This window comes from Papio anubis, chromosome 16, assembly GCF_008728515.1.
Source record: "Papio anubis isolate 15944 chromosome 16, Panubis1.0, whole genome shotgun sequence".
NCBI lineage: Eukaryota > Metazoa > Chordata > Mammalia > Primates > Cercopithecidae > Papio > Papio anubis.
The window spans coordinates 75,059,142-75,070,943 of NC_044991.1; the positions used below are offsets into that span (position 1 = coordinate 75,059,142).

General features: G+C 48.5%; 1 pseudogene; it reads right to left on the reverse strand.

Moving 5' to 3' along the window:
* Nucleotides 1–1,922: 1,922 nt before the first annotated feature.
* On the reverse strand, nt 1,923–4,718 carry LOC101022589 (annotated as a pseudogene).
* Between the last annotated feature and the right edge of the window lie 7,084 nt (nt 4,719–11,802).

Sequence of the window (11,802 nt, forward strand, 5' to 3'; positions counted from 1 at the left end):
GGAAATATCTGAAACAAAGGAAGGCATTTGGAAGGGCAGGTGTTTTATCCATTCAACAAATGTACTGAGAGCCCATGTTGTAGGCAGAATTTTCTAGATGGTCTGCAAGATTTCCATCCCCAGAGCGAACACATCCGGTATAACACCCTCTCTTTGCATGTAGGTGGGACTTGTCGATAGGATGAGATTTCACTTCTGTGATTAGATTATGTTGTGTGGCAGAGATGAACTTTGCAGATGTAATTAAGGTCCCTAATCAGTTGACCCTGAGTTCATCCAAAGAGAGACTATCTCAGTTGAGCCTGACCTAATCAAGTGAGCTTTTTAAAAGAGAGTATCAGGCTTTTTGAAGGAAGAGATTTGAAGCCAGAGACATGCTCTCCCAGTGTCCTTGAAGAAGCAAGCTGCTGTGAGTTCTATAGCTATAAGGAAATGAATTCTTCCAACACTACAGGAGAGGAGCCAAGCCTCAAATGAGACCCCAGCCCCAGCCAACACTCTGATTGCCGCCTTTGAGACCTTGATCAGAGGGCCTGACTAAGCCATGCCCAGACTTCTCATCCCCAGAAACTGTGAGATCATAAAAGCACATTGTTTTAAGCTGCCAAGTTTATGGCAATTTATTACGTTGCAATAGAAAATTGATCCAGTCTGCTTTGTGACTGCTCCCACTCAAGGCTGTGGAGAAACTGCACGGGATGGTCCAGACCTGGCTTTAACCTCATGGGGCTCATGGTCTGGTTGGGAAGAAAATCTACACTCAAGAATTTAAATCAGCGGCTAGACACAATGGCTCACACCTGTAATCCCAGTGCTTTGAAAAATCAAGGCAGGAAGATTGTTTGAGGCCAGGAGTTCCAGGCCAGTCTGGACAACATAGCAAGACCCCCATCTCTACAAAAAATAAATTTTAAAAAATTTTAGATTAAAAAAAACAACCACGTGTGTAGTTCTAACTACTCAGAAGGCTGAGGTGAGAGGATCCCTTTATTAAGGCCAGGAGTTCAGGGTTGCAATGAGCTGTGATCACACCACTGTACTCCAGACTGGAAAATAGAGTGAGACGCTGTCTCTGGGAAAAAAAAAAAAAAAGTTAAATCAATAAACAAGCTAGTTAGGAAGAGACTTCGAAAAAACATGAGCATGGCTTTGAGTCAGAGAGTAATTGGGGCGGGGGCTGCATTAGCATGGCTGGTGGTCAGGGAGGGCTTTTCTGAGACTGCTTTGATGCCAAAATCCCAAGAAAGAGAAGAAACTGACTGGTCAAAGAGCCGCAGGAAGAGCAATCCCGGCAGAGGGAACAGTATGTGCGAAGTCCTGGAGGCACAAAGTGTGGTCCCATTTGACAGACCATGTGTACAATCACTTCTCACTGAACAAACCTCCAATTGTGGGTTTAGACTCGCACCCTTGAATAACATCTACCATTTCACATACTAAGCTGATTCTACAATGCATAAAAATACCTCCATAATCACAATCTATACAGCTTTGGTCATCGATGGGGGGCAATAGGGGGCTCTTCAGATGTAACCCACAGCTGGAATTTAGAGACTAGTAAGCCATAGTATGAGTTTGGGGGATGCAGGGAGGCACACACAACACCCGGGATGTCTGTTTTCTTTTTATATACTGTTCATATACTTTTTACGTATATGTATTTCCTGGGTGTGTGGTTGTGTGTGTGTGACAGGGTCTCACTCTGTCGCCCAGGCTGGAGTGCAGTGGCGCAATCTCAGCTCACTTCAACCTTCACTTCCCAGGCTCAAGCAATCCTCCAGCCTTAGTCTCCCAAGTAGCTGCAACGACAGGCACAAGCCACTATGCCTGACTGATTTTTGTATTTTTTGTAGAGATGGGGTTTTGACATGTTTCCCAGGCTAGTTTCTAACTCCTGAGCTCAAAGTGATCCACCCACCTCGGCCTCCCAAAGTGTGGGGATTACAGGAGTGAGCCACTGCGCCCAGCCACATATATGCATTTCTTTTTACAGCTGCCTGAAATTTTGGCAGGGAGCACTGATTTTTCCATTAGAGTAATGATATAATGTCAGTTCTATGGGGGTATAATTTGCATATAATAAAAGCCACCAATTTTAAGTGAACATTTTGTTGAGTTTTGACAACTGTATGCAGTCATATAAATAACCACCATAACAATCGTAATCCAGAATGTTCCCTCATCCCAAAAATGTTCTCTCCCGCCCCTTGGCAGTCAATCTCTTCTCTCCACTATCAGCCCCTGGCAACCAGTACTCTTTGTCAATTTTGTTTTGAATTTTCTAGAATTGCATGCAAATGGAATCTACATTGTGCCTGGCTTCTTCCTAAACATACTATTTTGTTGTTGTTGTTGTTGTTGTTGTTAATACATTTGTTTGGTGAGTGAAGAGGGTAACAGAAGTGAGAGAGACAGCGCTGTGCACAGCTGGTATAGGCTTGGAGGCTGAATGCCACACAGAGCAACAGAGACACACAGACAGACAGTCCACCCAGCAGGGCAGGCCGGGCAGCATTCTGAGGCCTGTAATACTCGGTTGATCGGTGAGAGCCGGCGGGAAGTCTGGCCCAGGGCTGGAGGCACCCATGCACCCTGGAGACTCCCTTGTCCGAGGTCCAAGGTGGTGTTGGTGGTGGCAGTGGGGCTCAGCTCACACCATTCAGGGCCTTGCAGGCAAATTCAGGCGGCACAAAGGCTGTTCGATGCGCGTCTGGGCTGTGGCATTTCAGCTGCATCTGCCCCACCTGCTGATGTGTCGGGTGCTGCACGGGCTCCCAGACATGGGTACTCATGTTCTGCTGCACAGCGTGAAGCCCGTCTGGCTGCAGGGGTAGATGGGGACCATGCAGTCGGTGTAGCCCACCACGGCAACTGGCAGAACTGCCGCATCTCCTTATGAGGTGAAGGTGCAGCCACTGGCGCGCTCTCTGGCAGCAGAGAATGCCGTCCTCCACCAGGGCCACCTTCATCCGCTGACAATAGGCTTCCTTGAAGAGGCTTTCGGCCGGGCCCATGTGGTCTGAGAAGTCAGTGATAACGTCGAAGGCATCCTAGTTCTGCTTCATGAACTCTGAAAAGTCAGTGATAATGTCTGAGAAGTCAGTGATAACGTCGAAGGCATCCTAGTTCTGCTTCATGAACTCAAAATGGTCACCCACATGAAGGGTCAGCTTTGAACTAGAGTAGCAACCGGCCGTGCCTGGCAGGAACTTCTGAGAGACTTGGATGACGTCCTTGTCAATGTTACATTGGACCACAGACTCCAGGCAGAGGTGCTTCCCCACTTTGTGCAAGACACGCATCTCTGCCTGCAGTGGTCGTGGTTGGAGTGGCTTTCGTGGATTGGGGTGGCTGCAGAGAGGCAGGATGGCTACCATCTCCTGGCAGGAGAACTCATCCCTCTCTGTGCCCGGAATGATGCCATCCAATACCAGCACATTGCTGTAGGTTTTACTGCAGAAGACGAGGAGGTTCTGGTAGTGCGAGTGCTGGTCGTGGAGCAGAGACAAGGCCTGCCCGGACCACAGGCTGCACGTCTGGTGGAACCAGCCCTCGGGGATGGCATTGAGGCCGGGAGCAGCAGGGCCCTTAGGGTCAGGCTCCATGGCAGGCAGGCAATGTGGGGCACGGACCTGGGACTACAGGCCACGTGGAGCCACAGCACACTGGGACCGGCTGCATCATACTTTTGAACTCCATTCCTGCTGCTTCTGGCAGTAAATCATTTCTTTTGCATTGCTGTTGAGTAGTATCATATTCCATTGTAACTGCATACACTGGTGTGTTTACCCACTCACCGGGTGATGCGCCTTTGTGTTGTTTTGTGATGAATAAAGCTGCTATGTGTGGACATATGTTTTCATTTGTTTTGGATAAATAGCGAGGAGTGAGATCACTGGGTCAAACAGTAAGTGTGTGTTTAACTTTGTAAGAAACTGGGAGCTGTTTTGACACAGCGGTGATGCCATTGGAACGGCCACCCATCATGTAGGAGGGTTCCGTCTGCTCCAAATGTTTGCCTACACTTGGTCTTGTCAGTCTCTCTTGATTTAGCAGTTCTACTGGGTGTGTCGTGGCATCGCATGGTGATTTTACTTTGCATCAACAAAGACGTTGAGCATCTTTTCATGTACTCAGCTGCCACTCAGATATCTTCTTTGGTAAAATGTCTGTTCAGATCTCTCATCTCTTTTTAACCAGGTTTTTCACTTCTCAACATTGAGTTGGTCTCCATAACCTCCACCACCAGATGGGACTTTCATTATGATGTTATATTGCAGAACAAAGGGGACTCTGTAGATGTGATTAAGATTAAATAGTCAGCTGACCTTAAAACAGGAAGATTATCCTGGATTATCCAGGTGGGCTCAGGATAATTATGTGAACCCTCAAAAGCCAACAGGGAAGGCAGAGAGATTCAAAGCATGAGTAGGACTCCACCCCCCATAGCCAGCTTGAACATAGGGAGGACCACATGGAAAACATGGGAAGGAAATGAATTCTACCAACCACTAAGAACTTGAAAGAGGACCTGAGTCCCAGATAAGAACCACAGCCTGGCGGATACCCTGATGTTAGCCTGGTCAGACCCTCAGAGGAGAACCCAGTCACGTCATGTTGGAAAACCTGTGAGATAAGACATGGTTGCTGTGTTAAACCCCTAAATTTGTGGCAATTTGTTACACAGCAGTAGAAAAGTAATACACCATCTCTTTATTAAAAGCAAAAAAAAAAAAAAAATAGAAACCCACGAAAGTTGAGTTAAGAGATCCATAAATTTCAGCACAAATGAGAGTGCATACTCCTTTGTGGAACTAAAGTATTCACACCCAGGTAGTGCTATGCAAACAAAACACACTTGTGTTGAAACACTACAGCCAACCCCTTCCAGGACACGCACCTCCTACCTGGCCCCCGCGAGCATTTGAATTCATGACTCCGTTTTTATAGTTTCTGGAAACTGTCTTTAGTTCTTCTCCTCACAGCCTCCCATCCCAGGAAGCCCAGGCCTCTTGGTTCTCAGGGAAAGTCCTGCTCACATTTTCTGGATGACATCAACCCCGCGGGAGCCAAGGCTGTATTTGGAGGTGTTTTCTTCCATTCTTTGTATGTTTTGTTTTGTTTTGTTTTTTACCTTCTTAGACCCAGGAACCAGTCCAAGCAATGTGTCCTTCCCCAACATGTTAACACAAACAGCCGCTTCCCAAACTGAAGAGGCACATGCTACCTTAATTACGCGGTTGCTATTGAAACACTTGAGTGACAGACAAAACCTTTCATTTGGGGAGAAAATTAATTGTACACAAACAAGAGCACATTTCATCTTGAATTAAATTCTTCAACATTCCCTTGGCAGAGAACCCTTCGGCCGTTTCTCTCCTTTTCTTTTTGGCATTAAGTCTCACCCCTTTTATGAGAGATTTTCTTGGCAAATAGGGCCAGCCTTTGAGGTCCCAGGAGGGTTTTGCTGTCACTTCCCTTTCTTGATCATTCTGTCGCCTCTGTTGAAGCTTCATTGGCTCCCGCCCACCCTGAGCCATGACCCACCCACCCCAGCCCTGTTCCTTCCTAACGCAGTCCCCTCCCCTCAGCCTCTGAAGTGTAAAACTGTCCCAAGTCCATAATACCCTGCCCTCCCCAAGGCCGGCAGCGGTCTGAGGTAAGTGAATGATTAAACATGATGAATAACAGAGCGGAAAATGCAGCGAGGGGAAAGAGCTCACTTTAGCTGCGACTCTGAGATTTATTGCTGAGTGCCACAAATAATGAAATCATCAATCTTCCCCAAACTAAAAAAAGGAATCCACCACAGCAAGTTTGAAAAGGGCAGGGAGGAAAAGTCCTGCCTCCTCATTGGAGCAGTTTAGGGCCTGGTTGCTCTGTGATCTCGCTGCCCAGCTAATCCGCCCTGGACACCCTGGGAACTGTGCAGAGGGGACATCCCTGACCTGTCACCTGTCCCGTTGCTCTGATCCTGAAACTCGCTGACTCACTTACGGGAGGAGAGGACGATCTCGGGTCTGTGAGCTGTGTCACTGGCACACCAGTGGGTGTTTTCCGGTTCACACATCATCACAATAGCACAGCCCTTGGCCTGGGCCAGAAAGGTGCATTTCAAGGCTCCCACATAGGCACTTCTGGGGCAGGCTTCCTAAATGGGAGGGCACCCAGGCCTGTGGAAATCTACTCTTCTCCAGCCCTTCTTTCCTTTAGCTGCTCATTAGCCCCGGATCCTCCAGCAGCCGTGACCTGGGGCCCTTTCCACATGTCTCACTGTCCTGGGTTGAACTGTGTCCCTTTCAATATTCCTTTCTTGGAATCCTAACCTCCAGTACCTCAGAATGTGACCTTCTTTGCAGAGGTAATCAAAGTAAAATGAGGGGCGGGCACTGTGGCTCACGCCTGTAATCCCCGCACTTTAGGAGGCCGAGGCAGGCGGATCACCTGAGGTGTTTGAGACCTGCCTGGCCAACTTGGTTAAACCCTGTCTCTACTAAAAATACAAAAAATTAGCTGGACGTGGTGGTGTGCACCTGTAATCCGAGCTACTCAGGAGGCTGAGCCTGGAGAATCGCTTGAACCTGGGAGGCAGAGGTTGCAGTGAGCCGAGATCATGCCATTGCACTCCAGCCTGGAAAACAGAGTGAGATTGTCAAAAAAAAAAAAAAAAGTCAAACAAAAAAAAAGTAAAATGAGGTGATTAGGGTGGGCCTTTATAGAATATGACCAGTGCCCTCATAAAAAAAAAAGAAGAAAGAAAGAGAAAGAAGAAAGAAAGAAAAGAAAGAAGAAAGAAAGAGAGAGAGAGAAGGAAGGAAGGAAGGAAGGAAGGAAGGAAGGAAGGAAGGAAGGAAGGAAGGAAGGAAGGAAGGAAGGAAGGAAGGAGAAAGAAAGAGAAAGAGAGAAAGAAAAAGAAACAAACAAACAAACAAACAAACAAACAAACAAACAAACTTGGGCACAGAAACACACATAGAGGAAAGATGCAAGGAGAAGATGGCCCACCTACAAGCCAAGAAGAGAGGCGTGGAACACAACATTCCCTCACAGTCCTCAGAAGGAACCAACCCCACTGCCACCTTCATCTCAGACTCCTGGCCTCCAGAACTACAGAACGATATGTTTCTGCTGTCAAAGGGCCCAGTCCAGGGTACCGGGTTATAACGGCCCTTGCAGATTAGTGCCCTCACCAACAGACATGTTTCATTTGGCCCTCTCTCTTTTGTGTTTGTTTTTGTTAAATGAGCCAACATTCAAGACTCAAATTATTTTACATAAGAATCTCTTTCACTGAAACTCTAGACACTGGCCAACCCTACTTGGCAGGAGCTGAGTGGAGGCCAGCCCCCTTCAAGCCCTCCAGAGCCCCCGGTGCTGGTCGCTGTCTCCTTGGCGCCAAGACTGAATGTCAGACATTATTTGTCTCAGGAGGGTTGAGTTCCAGATACCAGGAACCACATTAGCCATGTTAGGCAGAAAGGGATTGAATACAGGGGACTAGGATCCCCTTGAAATCATGAGAAGGGCAGGGGCACAGGCTGCAGTCTGGGTCCTCAGAAGTGACACCCAGAATAGGACCCCAGAACTGATCTGCCAGGGACATAAACAAACCACATAGCCAGGCACTCCACAGAAATGGGCTGTGGGGTTGGGGGAGCAGGGGTAGGAACTGCTGAGTTAAGGACACATCAAGGATCAAGAAGCAACTGCCTCCAAAATGCACCCCCAACCTACACAGAGGAGCCAATGATAGCCTCTGAGGATTGGCCCCTGGGCTGTCCATTTCTTTCTTTCTCTTTCTTTCTTTCTTTCTTTCTCTTTCTTTCTTTCTTCTTTCTTTCTTTCTCCTTTTCTTTTCTTTTTTTCTTTCTTTCTTTCTTTTTTTTTTTTTGACAGAGTCTCACCCTGTTGCCCAGGCTGGAGTGCAGTGGTGTAATCTTGGCTCACTGCAACCTCCGCCTCCTAGGTTCAAGCAATTTTCCTGCCTCAGCCTCCCAAGTAGCTGGGACTACAGGCGCATGCCACCATGCCCGGCCAGTTTTTGCATTTTTAGTAGAGACAGGTTTTCACCATGGTGGCCAGGCTGGTCTCAAACTCCTGACCTCTGGTGATCTGCCCACCTCAGCCTCCCAAAGGGCTGGGATTACTGGCTGGAGCCACTGTACCCGGCCCATTTCTTTCTTCACAGCAAACTCAGCCCCATTACCTCGAAAGCCCACTGGTGCCAAACTCGAATTTTTACACACCTGATTATTTTTAAAATAACCCAAAGTGATTTTTAGCCATTTAGAGCCTGGCTGCTTTGCCTATCCTGCAAAACCTCACGTGACAGCTCTTACTCATGCATAAAAGATAGAAAGCTTTGTCATTATAGGGCCCCCAAATGTTCTCTGCGCTTGGGAGCACCCTGACCCAGAGACTCCCTGGGCTACCGTGCTGAGCGACATCACTTCGTCACACAAGCTCCTGCCCCCAGAGTTCCCTTGCCCTCCCTGGCTTCTGCTGCGAGGGACCTTTCCTGCTTGCAAACCTGTCAAAGTACTGCCCAGTGGGGCGAGTGTGTGCTACTGCCACCTTGTGGTCAGATTTTCCCCCAATCAGCTCCCAAATCCCGGGAGCAAACCCACAAACTGAATGGCCGTGTCCTGGAACCCTGATACAGAAGACCCAACCCTTCCCACTGTGCCCCCTGCTAGAGGCACTCACTGAAGCGGGGGTCTCAACTCCTCCACGTCCAAGAGCCTGGGAAATGCAGGTTTCAGCTTTCCGGCCTTTGCAGCTCCGCAAGCGGACCGGGTGGAGGTGCCCACCCACAGCACTCATCACACACTGACCTCGGGCTGCAGCTTCTGCTTTCCTGACACAGGCCCCCTTCATTCATGTATCGGGGTACAAGGAAGCATCCTCATATGTGCCACATAGTGAGGGCTGGGAAACTAGGTGGGCTGGACTATGATCCTCCATCTTCCTCTCCGGGGTCACCGACTCTCCAGGGTCGCCTGGAACTCTCCAGTTGTAGCACCGATAGTCCCATATCCCAGGAAACCTCTCAGTTCTGAGCCAATGAGGACGGGTGGTCCCCATGCTTCTCTCCCGGCAGAGCCACCCCTATTCTTCTGCAAATGATTCCAGTGAACAACAAGGGTTCTTTGCTAAAAGTGACTACAAATAATCAGTCTACATCCTCCCCCAGATAGAAAGGAGCATTAGTTATGATACAGGGTTTCCCAAAACAAGGTACGCATACCTCCAAAGATGATTTGGGTCTTTCACAAATGAATGCTGCTTTTTTCTGTTTTTTGTTTGTTTGTTTGTTTGTTTGTTTGTTTGTTTAATGGAGATGGGGCCTCACTGCCCAGACTGGTCTCAAACTCTTGGCCTCAAGTGATCCTCCTGCCTTAGCCTCCCAAAGTGCTGGAATTACAGGCATGAGCCACCATACCCAGCCTGTGCTGCTTATTTTAATAGTATAAGAGTACTTGGACATTAGACAAAAATAAAACTAGCATATGAAACATACAAATTTTTAAAAATTAATATTAGAAGAGATTGTATAATGCAGATGATAAAAATTATGACAGCAGTTCGGGAATGTCTGAGATTTGAGAGCTCTGTTGCAGTAGGAAAATCTGAGCCTGGGAGCCTGTGGGCTGGGATAGGCACCCTCCCTCTGCACCTGCTGGTCGTGTGACAGTGGACACACTGCATGACCTTGGAATTCAGCTCCTCATGTGTAGCATCATGAAGCTGCCATGGTCCTGTGGGTTCTTCTCCCTCAAATGCAAAGACCAACCATGTCGTGGATGCCAAGGTCTGCACAGGCTGCCCCCCAGTTCCTGCTGCTGAGACTTCCTGGTGTGGCCCCAGACTTGTCCTTTCTACTCCTGGTCCCCAACCCCTCCTGTGTCTGAGAACTCCACACAGAGCCAGGCACGAAGTCCCTGTTTGGATTGAGTTAGGGGTCTGCCACTTGCAGCCAAAGGGCCCTAATGGATATAAATGGCTCTAGACCAGGGGTCTGCAACCCCCAGGTCACAAACCACTACTGATTTGTGGACTGTTAGGAGCCAGGCTGCACAGCAGGAGGTGAACGCCTGAGCTCTGCCTCCCGTCGCATCAGCAGCAGCACTAGATTCTCATAGGAGGGCGAACCCTGTTGTGAACTGTGCATGTGAGGGATCTAGGTTGTGAGCTCCTTATGAAAATCTAATGCCTGATGATCTGCCACTGTCTCCCATAACCCCCAGATGATACCGTCCAGTTGCAGGAAAACAAGTGTAGGGTTCTCTTTGATTCTGCATTATGGTGAGTTGAATAATTATTTCATTACATGTTACAATGTAATAATCATAGAAATAAAGTGCACAATAAATGTAATGCGCTTGAATCATCCTGAAACCATCCCCATCCCCACCCCAGACCATGGAAAAATTGTCCTCCATGAAACTGGTCCCTGGTGCCAAAATGTTGGGCACCGCTGCTCTAGACAGTCCCATCATCCTGGATTGGGTCTCAGATCCTGTCCCTCTGGCCTTGCCGGCTGTACCTTTGCATGTCCTGGTCCTGTTCTCTCCTCCTGGGACCTCCTTCCTCACTCTCCCACCTTCCCTTCTCAGCCCAGCTCACATGTTAGCTCCTCCTGGTAGACCTCCCTGAACTCCTTTCTCTGAGTCTCATGGAACCTGCTCCTCTGTACAGGCTCACCTGTGGCCCTGCCTCCTCCTGAACTGACCGACCACAGTGGGGTCTGGGTGATGTTACATCACCAGCCAGGGGCTGGAGGAACCACAAGGCCCTCCTCCCTCTGTGGACAGGGTACTAGACACCCTGCTCGGGCTCATTCATCCTTATAGACTCCATCTTTCTGTCTCAACTCTGATTTCCCCCAAAACCGACATCTTTGGGTTTGTAGCAAGCAGCTTGATCACCTCCCAGCACATACACGGCCACGGGATGACTCCACTGATACCTGTGGGCTATTGCAGCACACATTTCATGGGTTGAGGGGTGAACATCATGAGTGTGGGTCTCGCTCAAGCTTTGTTTTTCACCATGAGAACATTCTAGAGAAGGCCTGGAAGCTTGCGGCATCCGCCAACATACTCTTAATTATAAATTCATCACAGCTCATCAGTCCCACGTTTGGAGCATCTCCATAGGAACAGTGAGAAGTGACCTTGGATTTGCTCTCGACTCCTTTCTCCCTCACATCACTTCCAACTGATCAGAAAATTCTCAACACCCACAGCTTCTGCAGCCCCTTCCCCTGGCTCACATTCAAACAGGTTCTGATACACTACCTTCTCCTCTTGCCCTTTCAGGCCTTGGGAGGCTGGAGCTAGTCCCAGGGGCAGCACTCCAACCTTGGTCCCTGCAACCCAGCCCCACCGCTCATGGTCACTGAACAGTCTCTTCCTTAACTCTCCCCGGCTCTTCTTTTTCGTGAGGTTTTCCTGTCCCACCCTGAAGAGAAGAAGATTTAAAACACCGTCAAATATGCTGTGACAGCATCGACTCATAAGATAGATGCCAATTTTAGAGATGTTAAAGATGCAGAAAAATGCACATCTTAGAGCCAACGAAAGGTATTAGACATTTATGCGTATCTTGTCTGTCTCTTTCACTCCTCCAGCGGGAACCCCACGAGGCAGGGACACTGCCTACTTTCCTGTTGACTTCTCAGAGACCAGAGCGATGCTTGGCTTGTGGCAGGAGCTCACTACGTACTTTTTGGGGGGTTTTTGTTGGGTTTTTTTGGGTTTTTTTGTTTTTGTTTTGTTTTTGTTTTTGACACTGAGTTGC